The sequence below is a fragment of the Taudactylus pleione genome, unplaced genomic scaffold, assembly GCF_031769625.1.
Source record: "Taudactylus pleione unplaced genomic scaffold, aTauple2 ptg000192l, whole genome shotgun sequence".
NCBI lineage: Eukaryota > Metazoa > Chordata > Amphibia > Anura > Myobatrachidae > Taudactylus > Taudactylus pleione.
The window spans coordinates 3,320,335-3,339,860 of NW_028284594.1; the positions used below are offsets into that span (position 1 = coordinate 3,320,335).

At 32.9% G+C, this 19,526-nt stretch overlaps 10 non-coding genes across 10 annotated transcripts; all 10 read right to left on the minus strand.

Moving 5' to 3' along the window:
• Positions 1-239: 239 nt before the first annotated feature.
• On the minus strand, positions 240-311 carry TRNAP-CGG (transfer RNA proline (anticodon CGG)). The gene has a single exon. It is a non-coding gene; the product is annotated as a tRNA-Pro (tRNA).
• A 3,242-nt stretch (positions 312-3,553) lies between these two features.
• On the minus strand, positions 3,554-3,625 carry TRNAP-CGG (transfer RNA proline (anticodon CGG)). Its single transcript has one exon. It is a non-coding gene; the product is annotated as a tRNA-Pro (tRNA).
• A 1,203-nt stretch (positions 3,626-4,828) lies between these two features.
• TRNAP-CGG (transfer RNA proline (anticodon CGG)) lies at positions 4,829-4,900 on the minus strand. Its single transcript has one exon. It is a non-coding gene; the product is annotated as a tRNA-Pro (tRNA).
• A 1,217-nt stretch (positions 4,901-6,117) lies between these two features.
• On the minus strand, positions 6,118-6,189 carry TRNAP-CGG (transfer RNA proline (anticodon CGG)). The gene has a single exon. It is a non-coding gene; the product is annotated as a tRNA-Pro (tRNA).
• Positions 6,190-7,391: 1,202 nt separating this feature from the next.
• On the minus strand, positions 7,392-7,463 carry TRNAP-CGG (transfer RNA proline (anticodon CGG)). Its single transcript has one exon. It is a non-coding gene; the product is annotated as a tRNA-Pro (tRNA).
• A 1,967-nt stretch (positions 7,464-9,430) lies between these two features.
• TRNAP-CGG (transfer RNA proline (anticodon CGG)) lies at positions 9,431-9,502 on the minus strand. Its single transcript has one exon. It is a non-coding gene; the product is annotated as a tRNA-Pro (tRNA).
• A 1,202-nt stretch (positions 9,503-10,704) lies between these two features.
• On the minus strand, positions 10,705-10,776 carry TRNAP-CGG (transfer RNA proline (anticodon CGG)). The gene has a single exon. It is a non-coding gene; the product is annotated as a tRNA-Pro (tRNA).
• Positions 10,777-11,993: 1,217 nt separating this feature from the next.
• TRNAP-CGG (transfer RNA proline (anticodon CGG)) lies at positions 11,994-12,065 on the minus strand. The gene has a single exon. It is a non-coding gene; the product is annotated as a tRNA-Pro (tRNA).
• A 3,755-nt stretch (positions 12,066-15,820) lies between these two features.
• TRNAP-CGG (transfer RNA proline (anticodon CGG)) lies at positions 15,821-15,892 on the minus strand. The gene has a single exon. It is a non-coding gene; the product is annotated as a tRNA-Pro (tRNA).
• A 1,204-nt stretch (positions 15,893-17,096) lies between these two features.
• On the minus strand, positions 17,097-17,168 carry TRNAP-CGG (transfer RNA proline (anticodon CGG)). Its single transcript has one exon. It is a non-coding gene; the product is annotated as a tRNA-Pro (tRNA).
• Between the last annotated feature and the right edge of the window lie 2,358 nt (positions 17,169-19,526).

Genomic DNA, 19,526 nt, shown 5'->3' on the forward strand with positions numbered 1-19,526 from the left:
AAATTGCTGTACAAAGTTTTATGATGCCCAGCAGAGTTTTTCTGATGGATAAACCCAAGACATGTCACATGCTGTGTGCAGATAAGTACTTACAAATAATTTTAGCAGTTTGACAAAAAACAAAATTCAATTGTGCAAATTAGTAAATACAATCTATTTTGAGAGTTTTGATAAAACAACATTCATTTGAAATTCACTACAATAAGATAATAGAACCATTTCAAAGAATCTGAAAATTTGGGCTCGTCCGGGATTTGAACCCGGGACCTCTCGCACCCGAAACGAAAATCATACCCCTAGACCAACGAGCCACCTACCTGAAGATTTTTCTTTGGATTTTTCAATTGATTTTTAGAAAATAGCTTTTTGTTTTTAAAACACCATATACATTTATGTAATAATTAACTTGTAGAATAAATAAAATATTTCCTTATGGTCCAGTAGATAGTTTTCTAAGGTATGCATATAGGAAAAGTGCAGGGACAAGATTTGTGAGTGCCTACAGAGTTTGGACTTCTCTCATGGACGAAGCTAAAGACTAGTCATATGCATTGTACAAATCATGCTTCCAGACACAGAAGAAAGGCAAAAGAATACCTTGCAATTTCATTTTTGAACTTTTTGTGTTTCAAAGTGAGACTATTCTTTTAAAACATTCAAAGCTATCTAGACAGAAGGGAACCTGCAGTTTTCCTGATATACCACAATACGGTTGAAATTTTAATAAGTATGCTCTTATTTGTAGTACAACTAAAATGTTTCCGTAAGATTCTATTGATAGTTTTCTATGTGTGCTTATTTGGAAAGTGCAGTGACAAGATATAAAAATGGCTACAGAGTTTGGACTTGTCTGATCGATAAAACCCAAGACTTGTAAAAAGCTATGTGTAAATCATGCATAAATAGAAGAAAGGCAATAGGAAAATGATGAAGGCAAGATTCATAAGTATGTACAAATTCTATTGGGAGTATGGCAAAAACAAAACTCAGTTGATGCTATTGACTTAGCCAATTGAGAAAATCAGATATATATAAACCATGAGATGCACCGTAAAAAGAAAGAGAGGGCTCGTCAGGGAATTGAACCAGGTACCTGTCGCGCCCAAAACGAAAATCATAGAATCATCAAGTAAGCATGTTTTATGTAAAAATTAACTTGTAGAATAAATAAAATATTTCCTTATGGTCCAGTAGATAGTTTTCTAAGGTATGCATATAGGAAAAGTGCAGGGACAAGATTTGTGAGTGCCTACAGAGTTTGGACTTCTCTCATGGACGAAGCTAAAGACTAGTCATATGCATTGTACAAATCATGCTTCCAGACACAGAAGAAAGGCAAAAGAATACCTTGCAATTTCATTTTTGAACTTTTTGTGTTTCAAAGTGAGACTATTCTTTTAAAACATTCAAAGCTATCTAGACAGAAGGGAACCTGCAGTTTTCCTGATATACCACAATACGGTTGAAATTTTAATAAGTATGCTCTTATTTGTAGTACAACTAAAATGTTTCCGTAAGATTCTATTGATAGTTTTCTATGTGTGCTTATTTGGAAAGTGCAGTGACAAGATATAAAAATGGCTACAGAGTTTGGACTTGTCTGATCGATAAAACCCAAGACTTGTAAAAAGCTATGTGTAAATCATGCATAAATAGAAGAAAGGCAAAAGGAAAATGATGAAGGCAAGATTCATAAGTATGTACAAATTCTATTGGGAGTATGGCAAAAACAAAACTCAGTTGATGCTATTGACTTAGCCAGTTGAGAAAATCAGATATATATAAACCATGAGATGCACCGTAAAAAGAAAGAGAGGGCTCGTCAGGGAATTGAACCAGGGACCTGTCGCGCCCAAAACGAAAATCATAGAATCATCAAGTAAGCATGTTTTATTTGATATCTTAACCAATTTTATGTGAAAATTATATTATTTTAAAGCAGTCACTAATGTGTACAAGGAGGAAATATTAGTATAAATAAAATATTTCCTAATAGTCAATAATTTTCTAAGTATACTTGCTTGAAAATTGCTGTGCAAAGTTTTATGATGCCCAGCAGAGTTTTTCTGATGGATAAAACCCAAGACATGTCACATGCTGTGTGCAGATAAGTACTTACAAATAATTTTAGCAGTTTGACAAAAAACAAAATTCAATTGTGCAAATTAGTAAATACAATCTATTTTGAGAGTTTTGAAAAAACAACATTCAGTTGAAATTCACTCAGGAAATTGACTACAATAAGATAATAGAACCATTTCAAAGAATCTGAAAATTTGGGCTCGTCCGGGATTTGAACCCGGGACCTCTCGCACCCTAAGCGAGACCAACGAGCCACCTACCTGAAGATTTTTCTTTGGATTTTTCAATTGATTTTAAGAAAATAGCTTTTTGTTTTTAAAACACCATATACATTTATGTAAAAATTAATTTGTAGAATAAATAAAATATTTCCTTATGGTCCAGTAGATAGTTTTCTAAGGTATGCATATAGGAAAAGTGCAGGGACAAGATTTGTGAGTGCCTACAGAGTTTGGACTTCTCTCATGGACGAAGCTAAAGACTTGTCATATGCAATGTACAAATCATGCAACCAGACACAGAAGAAAGGCAAAAGAATACCTTGCAATATCATTTTTGAACTTTTTGTGTTTCAAAGTGAGACTATTCTTTTAAAGCATTCAAAGCTATCTAGACAGAAGGGAACTTGCAGTTTTCCTGATATACCACAATACGGTTGAAATTTTAATAAGTATGCTCTTATTTGTAGTACAACTAAAATGTTTCCGTAAGATTCTATTGATAGTTTTCTATGTGTGCTTATTTGGAAAGTGCAGTGACAAGATATAAAAATGGCGACAGAGTTTGGACTTGTCTGATCGATAAAACCCAAGACTTGTAAAAAGCTATGTGTAAATCATGCATAAATAGAAGAAAGGCAATAGGAAAATGATCAAGGCAACATTCATAAGTATGTACAAATTCTATTGGGAGTATGGCAAAAACAAAACTCAGTTGATGCTATTGACTTAGCCAATTGAGAAAATCAGATATATATAAACCATGAGATGCACCGTAAAAAGAAAGAGAGGGCTCGTCAGGGAATTGAACCAGGTACCTGTCGCGCCCAAAGCGAAAATCATAGAATCATCAAGTAAGCATGTTTTATTTGATATCTTAACCAATTTTATGTGAAAATTATATTATTTTAAAGCAGTCACTAATGTGTACAAGGAGGAAATATTAGCATAAATAAAATATTTCCTAATAGTCAATAATTTTCTAAGTATACTTGCTTGAAAATTGCTGTACAAAGTTTTATGATGCCCAGCAGAGTTTTTCTGATGGATAAAACCCAAGACATGTCACATGCTGTGTGCAGATAAGTACTTACAAATAATTTTAGCAGTTTGACAAAAAACAAAATTCAATTGTGCAAATTAGTAAATACAATCTATTTTGAGAGTTTTGAAAAAACAACATTCATTTGAAACTCACTCAGGAAATTGACTACAATAAGATAATAGAACCATTTCAAAGAATCTGAAAATTTGGGCTCGTCCGGGATTTGAACCCGGGACCTCTCGCACCCGAAGCGAGAATCATACCCCTAGACCAACGAGCCACCTACCTGAAGATTTTTCTTTGAATTTTCAATTGATTTTTAGAAAATAGCTTTTTGTTTTTAAAACACCATATACATTTATGTAAAAATTAACTTGTAGAATAAATAAAATATTTCCTTATGGTCCAGTAGATAGTTTTCTAAGGTATGCATATAGGAAAAGTGCAGGGACAAGATTTGTGAGTGCCTACAGAGTTTGGACTTCTCTCATGGACGAAGCTAAAGACTAGTCATATGCATTGTACAAATCATGCTTCCAGACACAGAAGAAAGGCAAAAGAATACCTTGCAATTTCATTTTTGAACTTTTTGTGTTTCAAAGTGAGACTATTCTTTTAAAACATTCAAAGCTATCTAGACAGAAGGGAACCTGCAGTTTTCCTGATATACCACAATACGGTTGAAATTTTAATAAGTATGCTCTTATTTGTAGTACAACTAAAATGTTTCCGTAAGATTCTATTGATAGTTTTCTATGTGTGCTTATTTGGAAAGTGCAGTGACAAGATATAAAAATGGCTACAGAGTTTGGACTTGTCTGATCGATAAAACCCAAGACTTGTAAAAAGCTATGTGTAAATCATGCATAAATAGAAGAAAGGCAATAGGAAAATGATGAAGGCAAGATTCATAAGTATATACAAATTCTATTGGGAGTATGGCAAAAACAAAACTCAGTTGATGCTATTGACTTAGCCAGTTGAGAAAATCAGATATATATAAACCATGAGATGCACCGTAAAAAGAAAGAGAGGGCTCGTCAGGGAATTGAACCAGGGACCTGTCGCGCCCAAAACAAAAATCATAGAATCATCAAGTAAGCATGTTTTATTTGATATCTTAACCAATTTTATGTGAAAATTATATTATTTTAAAGCAGTCACTAATGTGTACAAGGAGGAAATATTAGCATAAATAAAATATTTCCTAATAGTCAATAATTTTCTAAGTATACTTGCTTGAAAATTGCTGTGCAAAGTTTTATGATGCCCAGCAGAGTTTTTCTGATGGATAAAACCCAAGACATGTCACATGCTGTGTGCAGATAAGTACTTACAAATAATTTTAGCAGTTTGACAAAAAACAAAATTCAATTGTGCAAATTAGTAAATACAATCTATTTTGAGAGTTTTGAAAAAACAACATTCATTTGAAATTCACTACAATAAGATAATAGAACCATTTCAAAGAATCTGAAAATTTGGGCTCGTCCGGGATTTGAACCCGGGACCTCTCGCACCCGAAGCAAGAATCATACCCCTAGACCAACGAGCCACCTACCTGAAGATTTTTCTTTGGATTTTTCAATTGATTTTTAGAAAATAGCTTTTTGTTTTTAAAACACCATATACATTTATGTAATAATTAACTTGTGGAATAAATAAAATATTTCCTTATGGTCCAGTAGATAGTTTTCTAAGGTATGCATATAGGAAAAGTGCAGGGACAAGATTTGTGAGTGCCTACAGAGTTTGGACTTCTCTCATGGACGAAGCTAAAGACTAGTCATATGCATTGTACAAATCATGCTTCCAGACACAGAAGAAAGGCAAAAGAATACCTTGCAATTTCATTTTTGAACTTTTTGTGTTTCAAAGTGAGACTATTCTTTTAAAACATTCAAAGCTATCTAGACAGAAGGGAACCTGCAGTTTTCCTGATATACCACAATACGGTTGAAATTTTAATAAGTATGCTCTTATTTGTAGTACAACTAAAATGTTTCCGTAAGATTCTATTGATAGTTTTCTATGTGTGCTTATTTGGAAAGTGCAGTGACAAGATATAAAAATGGCTACAGAGTTTGGACTTGTCTGATCGATAAAACCCAAGACTTGTAAAAAGCTATGTGTAAATCATGCATAAATAGAAGAAAGGCAATAGGAAAATGATGAAGGCAAGATTCATAAGTATGTACAAATTCTATTGGGAGTATGGCAAAAACAAAACTCAGTTGATGCTATTGACTTAGCCAATTGAGAAAATCAGATATATATAAACCATGAGATGCACCGTAAAAAGAAAGAGAGGGCTCGACAGGGAATTGAACCAGGTACCTGTCGCGCCCAAAACGAAAATCATAGAATCATCAAGTAAGCATGTTTTATTTGATATCTTAACCAATTTTATGTGAAAATTATATTATTTTAAAGCAGTCACTAATGTGTACAAGGAGGAAATATTAGCATAAATAAAATATTTCCTAATAGTCAATAATTTTCTAAGTATACTTGCTTGAAAATTGCTGTACAAAGTTTTATGATGCCCAGCAGAGTTTTTCTGATGGATAAAACCCAAGACATGTCACATGCTGTGTGCAGATAAGTACTTACAAATAATTTTAGCAGTTTGACAAAAAACAAAATTCAATTGTGCAAATTAGTAAATACAATCTATTTTGAGAGTTTTGAAAAAACAACATTCATTTGAAATTCACTCAGGAAATTGACTACAATAAGATAATAGAACCATTTCAAAGAATCTGAAAATTTGGGCTCGTCCGTGATTTGAACCCGGGACCTCTCGCACCCGAAGCGAGAATCATACCCCTAGACCAACGAGCCACCTACCTGAAGATTTTTCTTTGAATTTTCAATTGATTTTTAGAAAATAGCTTTTTGTTTTTAAAACACCATATACATTTATGTAAAAATTAACTTGTAGAATGAATAAAATATTTCCTTATGGTCCAGTAGATAGTTTTCTAAGGTATGCATATAGGAAAAGTGCAGGGACAAGATTTGTGAGTGCCTACAGAGTTTGGACTTCTCTCATGGATGAAGCTAAAGACTAGTCATATGCATTGTACAAATCATGCTTCCAGACACAGAAGAAAGGCAAAAGAATACCTTGCAATTTCATTTTTGAACTTTTTGTGTTTCAAAGTGAGACTATTCTTTTAAAACATTCAAAGCTATCTAGACAGAAGGGAACCTGCAGTTTTCCTGATATACCACAATACGGTTGAAATTTTAATAAGTATGCTCTTATTTGTAGTACAACTAAAATGTTTCCGTAAGATTCTATTGATAGTTTTCTATGTGTGCTTATTTGGAAAGTGCAGTGACAAGATATAAAAATGGCTACAGAGTTTGGACTTGTCTGATCGATAAAACCCAAGACTTGTAAAAAGCTATGTGTAAATCATGCATAAATAGAAGAAAGGCAATAGGAAAATGATGAAGGCAAGATTCATAAGTATGTACAAATTCTATTGGGAGTATGGCAAAAACAAAACTCAGTTGATGCTATTGACTTAGCCAATTGAGAAAATCAGATATATATAAACCATGAGATGCACCGTAAAAAGAAAGAGAGGGCTCGTCAGGGAATTGAACCAGGTACCTGTCGCGCCCAAAACGAAAATCATAGAATCATCAAGTAAGCATGTTTTATTTGATATCTTAACCAATTTTATGTGAAAATTATATTATTTTAAAGCAGTCACTAATGTGTACAAGGAGGAAATATTAGCATAAATAAAATATTTCCTAATAGTCAATAATTTTCTAAGTATACTTGCTTGAAAATTGCTGTACAAAGTTTTATGATGCCCAGCAGAGTTTTTCTGATGGATAAACCCAAGACATGTCACATGCTGTGTGCAGATAAGTACTTACAAATAATTTTAGCAGTTTGACAAAAAACCAAATTCAATTGTGCAAATTAGTAAATACAATCTATTTTGAGAGTTTTGAAAAAACAACATTCATTTGAAATTCACTACAATAAGATAATAGAACCATTTCAAAGAATCTGAAAATTTGGGCTCGTCCGGGATTTGAACCCGGGACCTCTCGCACCCGAAACGAGAATCATACCCCTAGACCAACGAGCCACCTACCTGAAGATTTTTCTTTGGATTTTTCAATTGATTTTTAGAAAATAGCTTTTTGTTTTTAAAACACCATATACATTTATGTAATAATTAACTTGTAGAATAAATAAAATATTTCCTTATGGTCCAGTAGATAGTTTTCTAAGGTATGCATATAGGAAAAGTGCAGGGACAAGATTTGTGAGTGCCTACAGAGTTTGGACTTCTCTCATGGACGAAGCTAAAGACTAGTCATATGCATTGTACAAATCATGCTTCCAGACACAGAAGAAAGGCAAAAGAATACCTTGCAATTTCATTTTTGAACTTTTTGTGTTTCAAAGTGAGACTATTCTTTTAAAACATTCAAAGCTATCTAGACAGAAGGGAACCTGCAGTTTTCCTAATATACCACAATACGGTTGAAATTTTAATAAGTATGCTCTTATTTGTAGTACAACTAAAATGTTTCCGTAAGATTCTATTGATAGTTTTCTATGTGTGCTTATTTGGAAAGTGCAGTGACAAGATATAAAAATGGCTACAGAGTTTGGACTTGTCTGATCGATAAAACCCAAGACTTGTAAAAAGCTATGTGTAAATCATGCATAAATAGAAGAAAGGCAATAGGAAAATGATGAAGGCAAGATTCATAAGTATGTACAAATTCTATTGGGAGTATGGCAAAAACAAAACTCAGTTGATGCTATTGACTTAGCCAATTGAGAAAATCAGATATATATAAACCATGAGATGCACCGTAAAAAGAAAGAGAGGGCTCGTCAGGGAATTGAACCAGGTACCTGTCGCGCCCAAAACGAAAATCATAGAATCATCAAGTAAGCATGTTTTATGTAAAAATTAACTTGTAGAATAAATAAAATATTTCCTTATGGTCCAGTAGATAGTTTTCTAAGGTATGCATATAGGAAAAGTGCAGGGACAAGATTTGTGAGTGCCTACAGAGTTTGGACTTCTCTCATGGACGAAGCTAAAGACTAGTCATATGCATTGTACAAATCATGCTTCCAGACACAGAAGAAAGGCAAAAGAATACCTTGCAATTTCATTTTTGAACTTTTTGTGTTTCAAAGTGAGACTATTCTTTGAAAACATTCAAAGCTATCTAGACAGAAGGGAACCTGCAGTTTTCCTGATATACCACAATACGGTTGAAATTTTAATAAGTATGCTCTTATTTGTAGTACAACTAAAATGTTTCCGTAAGATTCTATTGATAGTTTTCTATGTGTGCTTATTTGGAAAGTGCAGTGACAAGATATAAAAATGGCTACAGAGTTTGGAGTTGTCTGATCGATAAAACCCAAGACTTGTAAAAAGCTATGTGTAAATCATGCATAAATAGAAGAAAGGCAATAGGAAAATGATGAAGGCAAGATTCATAAGTATGTACAAATTCTATTGGGAGTATGGCAAAAACAAAACTCAGTTGATGCTATTGACTTAGCCAATTGAGAAAATCAGATATATATAAACCATGAGATGCACCGTAAAAAGAAAGAGAGGGCTCGACAGGGAATTGAACCAGGTACCTGTCGCGCCCAAAACGAAAATCATAGAATCATCAAGTAAGCATGTTTTATTTGATATCTTAACCAATTTTATGTGAAAATTATATTATTTTAAAGCAGTCACTAATGTGTACAAGGAGGAAATATTAGCATAAATAAAATATTTCCTAATAGTCAATAATTTTCTAAGTATACTTGCTTGAAAATTGCTGTACAAAGTTTTATGATGCCCAGCAGAGTTTTTCTGATGGATAAAACCCAAGACATGTCACATGCTGTGTGCAGATAAGTACTTACAAATAATTTTAGCAGTTTGACAAAAAACAAAATTCAATTGTGCAAATTAGTAAATACAATCTATTTTGAGAGTTTTGAAAAAACAACATTCATTTGAAATTCACTCAGGAAATTGACTACAATAAGATAATAGAACCATTTCAAAGAATCTGAAAATTTGGGCTCGTCCGGGATTTGAACCCGGGACCTCTCACACCCGAAGCGAGAATCATACCCCTAGACCAACGAGCCACCTACCTGAAGATTTTTCTTTGAATTTTCAATTGATTTTTAGAAAATAGCTTTTTGTTTTTAAAACACCATATACATTTATGTAAAAATTAACTTGTAGAATAAATAAAATATTTCCTTATGGTCCAGTAGATAGTTTTCTAAGGTATGCATATAGGAAAAGTGCAGGGACAAGATTTGTGAGTGCCTACAGAGTTTGGACTTCTCTCATGGACGAAGCTAAAGACTAGTCATATGCATTGTACAAATCATGCTTCCAGACACAGAAGAAAGGCAAAAGAATACCTTGCAATTTCATTTTTGAACTTTTTGTGTTTCAAAGTGAGACTATTCTTTTAAAACATTCAAAGCTATCTAGACAGAAGGGAACCTGCAGTTTTCCTGATATACCACAATACGGTTGAAATTTTAATAAGTATGCTCTTATTTGTAGTACAACTAAAATGTTTCCGTAAGATTCTATTGATAGTTTTCTATGTGTGCTTATTTGGAAAGTGCAGTGACAAGATATAAAAATGGCTACAGAGTTTGGACTTGTCTGATCGATAAAACCCAAGACTTGTAAAAAGCTATGTGTAAATCATGCATAAATAGAAGAAAGGCAATAGGAAAATGATGAAGGCAAGATTCATAAGTATGTACAAATTCTATTGGGAGTATGGCAAAAACAAAACTCAGTTGATGCTATTGACTTAGCCAATTGAGAAAATCAGATATATATAAACCATGAGATGCACCGTAAAAAGAAAGAGAGGGCTCGTCAGGGAATTGAACCAGGTACCTGTCGCGCCCAAAACGAAAATCATAGAATCATCAAGTAAGCATGTTTTATTTGATATCTTAACCAATTTTATGTGAAAATTATATTATTTTAAAGCAGTCACTAATGTGTACAAGGAGGAAATATTAGCATAAATAAAATATTTCCTAATAGTCAATAATTTTCTAAGTATACTTGCTTGAAAATTGCTGTACAAAGTTTTATGATGCCCAGCAGAGTTTTTCTGATGGATAAACCCAAGACATGTCACATGCTGTGTGCAGATAAGTACTTACAAATAATTTTAGCAGTTTGACAAAAAACAAAATTCAATTGTGCAAATTAGTAAATACAATCTATTTTGAGAGTTTTGATAAAACAACATTCATTTGAAATTCACTACAATAAGATAATAGAACCATTTCAAAGAATCTGAAAATTTGGGCTCGTCCGGGATTTGAACCCGGGACCTCTCGCACCCGAAACGAGAATCATACCCCTAGACCAACGAGCCACCTACCTGAAGATTTTTCTTTGGATTTTTCAATTGATTTTTAGAAAATAGCTTTTTGTTTTTAAAACACCATATACATTTATGTAATAATTAACTTGTAGAATAAATAAAATATTTCCTTATGGTCCAGTAGATAGTTTTCTAAGGTATGCATATAGGAAAAGTGCAGGGACAAGATTTGTGAGTGCCTACAGAGTTTGGACTTCTCTCATGGACGAAGCTAAAGACTAGTCATATGCATTGTACAAATCATGCTTCCAGACACAGAAGAAAGGCAAAAGAATACCTTGCAATTTCATTTTTGAACTTTTTGTGTTTCAAAGTGAGACTATTCTTTTAAAACATTCAAAGCTATCTAGACAGAAGGGAACCTGCAGTTTTCCTGATATACCACAATACGGTTGAAATTTTAATAAGTATGCTCTTATTTGTAGTACAACTAAAATGTTTCCGTAAGATTCTATTGATAGTTTTCTATGTGTGCTTATTTGGAAAGTGCAGTGACAAGATATAAAAATGGCTACAGAGTTTGGACTTGTCTGATCGATAAAACCCAAGACTTGTAAAAAGCTATGTGTAAATCATGCATAAATAGAAGAAAGGCAATAGGAAAATGATGAAGGCAAGATTCATAAGTATGTACAAATTCTATTGGGAGTATGGCAAAAACAAAACTCAGTTGATGCTATTGACTTAGCCAATTGAGAAAATCAGATATATATAAACCATGAGATGCACCGTAAAAAGAAAGAGAGGGCTCGACAGGGAATTGAACCAGGTACCTGTCGCGCCCAAAACGAAAATCATAGAATCATCAAGTAAGCATGTTTTATTTGATATCTTAACCAATTTTATGTGAAAATTATATTATTTTAAAGCAGTCACTAATGTGTACAAGGAGGAAATATTAGCATAAATAAAATATTTCCTAATAGTCAATAATTTTCTAAGTATACTTGCTTGAAAATTGCTGTACAAAGTTTTATGATGCCCAGCAGAGTTTTTCTGATGGATAAAACCCAAGACATGTCACATGCTGTGTGCAGATAAGTACTTACAAATAATTTTAGCAGTTTGACAAAAAACAAAATTCAATTGTGCAAATTAGTAAATACAATCTATTTTGAGAGTTTTGAAAAAACAACATTCATTTGAAATTCACTCAGGAAATTGACTACAATAAGATAATAGAACCATTTCAAAGAATCTGAAAATTTGGGCTCGTCCGGGATTTGAACCCGGGACCTCTCGCACCCGAAGCGAGAATCATACCCCTAGACCAACGAGCCACCTACCTGAAGATTTTTCTTTGAATTTTCAATTGATTTTTAGAAAATAGCTTTTTGTTTTTAAAACACCATATACATTTATGTAAAAATTAACTTGTAGAATGAATAAAATATTTCCTTATGGTCCAGTAGATAGTTTTCTAAGGTATGCATATAGGAAAAGTGCAGGGACAAGATTTGTGAGTGCCTACAGAGTTTGGACTTCTCTCATGGACGAAGCTAAAGACTAGTCATATGCATTGTACAAATCATGCTTCCAGACACAGAAGAAAGGCAAAAGAATACCTTGCAATTTCATTTTTGAACTTTTTGTGTTTCAAAGTGAGACTATTCTTTGAAAACATTCAAAGCTATCTAGACAGAAGGGAACCTGCAGTTTTCCTGATATACCACAATACGGTTGAAATTTTAATAAGTATGCTCTTATTTGTAGTACAACTAAAATGTTTCCGTAAGATTCTATTGATAGTTTTCTATGTGTGCTTATTTGGAAAGTGCAGTGACAAGATATAAAAATGGCTACAGAGTTTGGACTTGTCTGATCGATAAAACCCAAGACTTGTAAAAAGCTATGTGTAAATCATGCATAAATAGAAGAAAGGCAATAGGAAAATGATGAAGGCAAGATTCATAAGTATGTACAAATTCTATTGGGAGTATGGCAAAAACAAAACTCAGTTGATGCTATTGACTTAGCCAATTGAGAAAATCAGATATATATAAACCATGAGATGCACCATAAAAAGAAAGAGAGGGCTCGTCAGGGAATTGAACCAGGTACCTGTCGCGCCCAAAACGAAAATCATAGAATCATCAAGTAAGCATGTTTTATTTGATATCTTAACCAATTTTATGTGAAAATTATATTATTTTAAAGCAGTCACTAATGTGTACAAGGAGGAAATATTAGTATAAATAAAATATTTCCTAATAGTCAATAATTTTCTAAGTATACTTGCTTGAAAATTGCTGTGCAAAGTTTTATGATGCCCAGCAGAGTTTTTCTGATGGATAAAACCCAAGACATGTCACATGCTGTGTGCAGATAAGTACTTACAAATAATTTTAGCAGTTTGACAAAAAACAAAATTCAATTGTGCAAATTAGTAAATACAATCTATTTTGAGAGTTTTGAAAAAACAACATTCAGTTGAAATTCACTCAGGAAATTGACTACAATAAGATAATAGAACCATTTCAAAGAATCTGAAAATTTGGGCTCGTCCGGGATTTGAACCCGGGACCTCTCGCACCCGAAGCGAGACCAACAAGCCACCTACCTGAAGATTTTTCTTTGGATTTTTCAATTGATTTTAAGAAAATAGCTTTTTGTTTTTAAAACACCATATACATTTATGTAAAAATTAATTTGTAGAATAAATAAAATATTTCCTTATGGTCCAGTAGATAGTTTTCTAAGGTATGCATATAGGAAAAGTGCAGGGACAAGATTTGTGAGTGCCTACAGAGTTTGGACTTCTCTCATGGACGAAGCTAAAGACTTGTCATATGCAATGTACAAATCATGCAACCAGACACAGAAGAAAGGCAAAAGAATACCTTGCAATATCATTTTTGAACTTTTTGTGTTTCAAAGTGAGACTATTCTTTTAAAGCATTCAAAGCTATCTAGACAGAAGGGAACTTGCAGTTTTCCTGATATACCACAATACGGTTGAAATTATTAATAAGTATGCTCTTATTTGTAGTACAACTAAAATGTTTCCGTAAGATTCTATTGATAGTTTTCTATGTGTGCTTATTTGGAAAGTGCAGTGACAAGATATAAAAATGGCAACAGAGTTTGGACTTGTCTGATCGATAAAACCCAAGACTTGTAAAAAGCTATGTGTAAATCATGCATAAATAGAAGAAAGGCAATAGGAAAATGATGAAGGCAAGATTCATAAGTATGTACAAATTCTATTGGGAGTATGGCAAAAACAAAACTCAGTTGATGCTATTGACTTAGCCAATTGAGAAAATCAGATATATATAAACCATGAGATGCACCGTAAAAAGAAAGAGAGGGCTCGTCAGGGAATTGAACCAGGTACCTGTCGCGCCCAAAGCGAAAATCATAGAATCATCAAGTAAGCATGTTTTATTTGATATCTTAACCAATTTTATGTGAAAATTATATTATTTTAAAGCAGTCACTAATGTGTACAAGGAGGAAATATTAGCATAAATAAAATATTTCCTAATAGTCAATAATTTTCTAAGTATACTTGCTTGAAAATTGCTGTACAAAGTTTTATGATGCCCAGCAGAGTTTTTCTGATGGATAAAACCCAAGACATGTCACATGCTGTGTGCAGATAAGTACTTACAAATAATTTTAGCAGTTTGACAAAAAACAAAATTCAATTGTGCAAATTAGTAAATACAATCTATTTTGAGAGTTTTGATAAAACAACATTCATTTGAAATTCACTACAATAAGATAATAGAACCATTTCAAAGAATCTGAAAATTTGGGCTCGTCCGGGATCTCTCGCACCCGAAACGAGAATCATACCCCTAGACCAACGAGCCACCTACCTGAAGATTTTTCTTTGGATTTTTCAATTGATTTTTAGAAAATAGCTTTTTGTTTTTAAAACACCATATACATTTATGTAATAATTAACTTGTAGAATAAATAAAATATTTCCTTATGGTCCAGTAGATAGTTTTCTAAGGTATGCATATAGGAAAAGTGCAGGGACAAGATTTGTGAGTGCCTACAGAGTTTGGACTTCTCTCATGGACGAAGCTAAAGACTAGTCATATGCATTGGACAAATCATGCTTCCAGACACAGAAGAAAGGCAAAAGAATACCTTGCAATTTCATTTTTGAACTTTTTGTGTTTCAAAGTGAGACTATTCTTTTAAAACATTCAAAGCTATCTAGACAGAAGGGAACCTGCAGTTTTCCTGATATACCACAATACGGTTGAAATTTTAATAAGTATGCTCTTATTTGTAGTACAACTAAAATGTTTCCGTAAGATTCTATTGATAGTTTTCTATGTGTGCTTATTTGGAAAGTGCAGTGACAAGATATAAAAATGGCTACAGAGTTTGGACTTGTCTGATCGATAAAACCCAAGACTTGTAAAAAGCTATGTGTAAATCATGCATAAATAGAAGAAAGGCAATAGGAAAATGATGAAGGCAAGATTCATAAGTATGTACAAATTCTATTGGGAGTATGGCAAAAACAAAACTCAGTTGATGCTATTGACTTAGCCAATTGAGAAAATCAGATATATATAAACCATGAGATGCATTGTAAAAAGAAAGAGAGGGCTTGTCAGGGAATTGAACCAGGGACCTGTCGCGCCCAAAACGAAAATCATAGAATCATCAAGTAAGCATGTTTTATTTGATATCTTAACTGTTTTTATGTGAAAATTATATTATATTAAAGCAGTCACTAATGTGTACAAGGAGGAAATATTAGCATAAATAAAATATTTCCTAATAGTCAATAATTTTCTAAGTATACTTGCTTGAAAATTGCTGTACAAAGTTTTATGATGCCCAGCAGAGTTTTTCTGATGGATAAAACCCAAGACATGTCACATGCTGTGTGCAGATAAGTACTTACAAATAATTTTAGCAGTTTGACAAAAAACAAAATTCAATTGTGCAAATTAGTAAATACAATCTATTTTGAGAGTTTTGAAAAAACAACATTCAGTTGAAATTCACTCAGGACATTGACTACAATAAGATAATAGAACCATTTCAAAGAATCTGAAAATTTGGGCTCGTCCAGGATTTGAACCCGGGACCTCTCGCACCCGAAGCAAGAATCATACCCCTAGACCAACGAGCCTCCTACCTGAAGATTTTTCTTTGGATTTTTCAATTGATTTTAAGAAAATAGCTTTTTGTTTTTAAAACACCATATACATTTATGTAAAAATTAATTTGTAGAATAAATAAAATATTTCCTTATGGTCCAGTAGATAGTTTTCTAAGGTATGCATAAAGGAAAAGTGCAGGGACAAGATTTGTGAGTGCCTACAGAGTTTGGACTTCTCTCATGGACGAAGCTAAAGACTTGTCATATGCAATGTACAAATCATGCTTCCAGACACAGAAGAAAGGCAAAAGAATACCTTGCAATTTCATTTTTGAACTTTTTGTGTTTCAAAGTGAGACTATTCTTTTAAAACATTCAAAGCTATCTAGACAGAAGGGAACCTGCAGTTTTCCTGATATACCACAATACGGTTGAAATTTTAATAAGTATGCTCTTATTTGTAGTACAACTAAAATGTTTCCGTAAGATTCTATTGATAGTTTTCTATGTGTGCTTATTTGGAAAGTGCAGTGACAAGATATAAAAATGGCGACAGAGTTTGGACTTGTCTGATCGATAAAACCCAAGACTTGTAAAAAGCTATGTGTAAATCATGCATAAATAGAAGAAAGGCAATAGGAAAATGATGAAGGCAAGATTCATAAGTATGTACAAATTCTATTGGGAGTATGGCAAAAACAAAACTCAGTTGATGCTATTGACTTAGCCAATTGAGAAAATCAGATATATATAAACCATGAGATGCACCGTAAAAAGAAAGAGAGGGCTCGTCAGGGAATTGAACCAGGGACCTGTCGCGCCCAAAACGAAAATCATAGAATCATCAAGTAAGCATGTTTTATTTGATATCTTAACCAATTTTATGTGAAAATTATATTATTTTAAAGCAGTCACTAATGTGTACAAGGAGGAAATATTAGCATAAATAAAATATTTCCTAATAGTCAATAATTTTCTAAGTATACTTGCTTGAAAATTGCTGTACAAAGTTTTATGATGCCCAGCAGAGTTTTTCTGATGGATAAAACCCAAGACATGTCACATGCTGTGTGCAGATAAGTACTTACAAATAATTTTAGCAGTTTGACAAAAAACAAAATTCAATTGTGCAAATTAGTAAATACAATCTATTTTGAGAGTTTTGATAAAACAACATTCATTTGAAATTCACTACAATAAGATAATAGAACCATTTCAAAGAATCTGAAAATTTGGGCTCGTCCGGGATTTGAACCCGGGACCTCTCGCACCCGAAACGAGAATCATACCCCTAGACCAACGAGCCACCTACCTGAAGATTTTTCTTTGGATTTTTCAATTGATTTTTAGAAAATAGCTTTTTGTTTTTAAAACACCATATACATTTATGTAATAATTAACTTGTAGAATAAATAAAATATTTCCTTATGGTCCAGTAGATAGTTTTCTAAGGTATGCATATAGGAAAAGTGCAGGGACAAGATTTGTGAGTGCCTACAGAGTTTCGACTTCTCTCATGGACGAAGCTAAAGACTAGTCATATGCATTGTACAAATCATGCTTCCAGACACAGAAGAAAGGCAAAAGAATACCTTGCAATTTCATTTTTGAACTTTTTGTGTTTCAAAGTGAGACTATTCTTTTAAAACATTCAAAGCTATCTAGACAGAAGGGAACCTGCAGTTTTCCTGATATACCACAATACGGTTGAAATTTTAATAAGTATGCTCTTATTTGTAGTACAACTAAAATGTTTCCGTAAGATTCTATTGATAGTTTTCTATGTGTGCTTATTTGGAAAGTGCAGTGACAAGATATAAAAATGGCTACAGAGTTTGGACTTGTCTGATCGATAAAACCCAAGACTTGTAAAAAGCTATGTGTAAATCATGCATAAATAGAAGAGAGGCAATAGGAAAATGATGAAGGCAAGATTCATAAGTATGTACAAATTCTATTGGGAGTATGGCAAAAACAAAACTCAGTTGATGCTATTGACTTAGCCAATTGAGAAAATCAGATATATATAAACCATGAGATGCATTGTAAAAAGAAAGAGAGGGCTCGTCAGGGAATTGAACCAGGGACCTGTCGCGCCCAAAACGAAAATCATAGAATCATCAAGTAAGCATGTTTTATTTGATATCTTAACTGTTTTTATGTGAAAATTATATTATATTAAAGCAGTCACTAATGTGTACAAGGAGGAAATATTAGCATAAATAAAATATTTCCTAATAGTCAATAATTTTCTAAGTATACTTGCTTGAAAATTGCTGTACAAAGTTTTATGATGCCCAGCAGAGTTTTTCTGATGGATAAAACCCAAGACATGTCACATGCTGTGTGCAGATAAGTACTTACAAATAATTTTAGCAGTTTGACAAAAAACAAAATTCAATTGTGCAAATTAGTAAATACAATCTATTTTGAGAGTTTTGAAAAAACAACATTCATTTGAAATTCACTCAGGAAATTGACTACAATAAGATAATAGAACCATTTCAAAGAATCTGAAAATTTGGGCTCATCCAGGATTTGAACCCGGGACCGCTCGCACCTGAAGCGAGAATCATACCCCTAGACCAACGAGCCACCTACCTGAAGATTTTTCTTTGGATTTTTCAATTGATTTTTAGAAAATAGCTTTTTGTTTTTAAAACACCATATACATTTATGTAAAAATTAACTTGTAGAATAAATAAAATATTTCCTTATGGTCCAGTAGATAGTTTTCTAAGGTATGCATATAGGAAAAGTGCAGGGACAAGATTTGTGAGTGCCTACAGAGTTTGGACTTCTCTCATGGACGAAGCTAAAGACTAGTCATATGCATTGTATAAATCATGCTTCCAGACACAGAAGAAAGGCAAAAGAATACCTTGCAATTTCATTTTTGAACTTTTTGTGTTTCAAAGTGAGACTATTCTTTTAAAACATTCAAAGCTATCTAGACAGAAGGGAACCTGCAGTTTTCCTGATATACCACAATACGGTTGAAATTTTAATAAGTATGCTCTTATTTGTAGTACAACTAAAATGTTTCCGTAAGATTCTATTGATAGTTTTCTATGTGTGCTTATTTGGAAAGTGCAGTGACAAGATATAAAAATGGCTACAGAGTTTGGACTTGTCTGATCGATAAAACCCAAGACTTGTAAAAAGCTATGTGTAAATCATGCATAAATAGAAGAAAGGCAATAGGAAAATGATGAAGGCAAGATTCATAAGTATGTACAAATTCTATTGGGAGTATGGCAAAAACAAAACTCAGTTGATGCTATTGACTTAGCCAATTGAGAAAATCAGATATATATAAACCATGAGATGCATTGTAAAAAGAAAGAGAGGGCTCGTCAGGGAATTGAACCAGGGACCTGTCACGCCCAAAGCGAAAATCATAGAATCATCAAGTAAGCATGTTTTATTTGATATCTTAACCAATTTTATGTGAAAATTATATTATTTTAAAGCAGTCACTAATGTGTACAAGGAGGAAATATTAGCATAAATAAAATATTTCCTAATAGTCAATAATTTTCTAAGTATACTTGCTTGAAAATTGCTGTACAAAGTTTTATGATGCCCAGCAGAGTTTTTCTGAAGGATAAAACCCAAGACATGTCACATGCTGTGTGCAGATAAGTACTTACAAATAATTTTA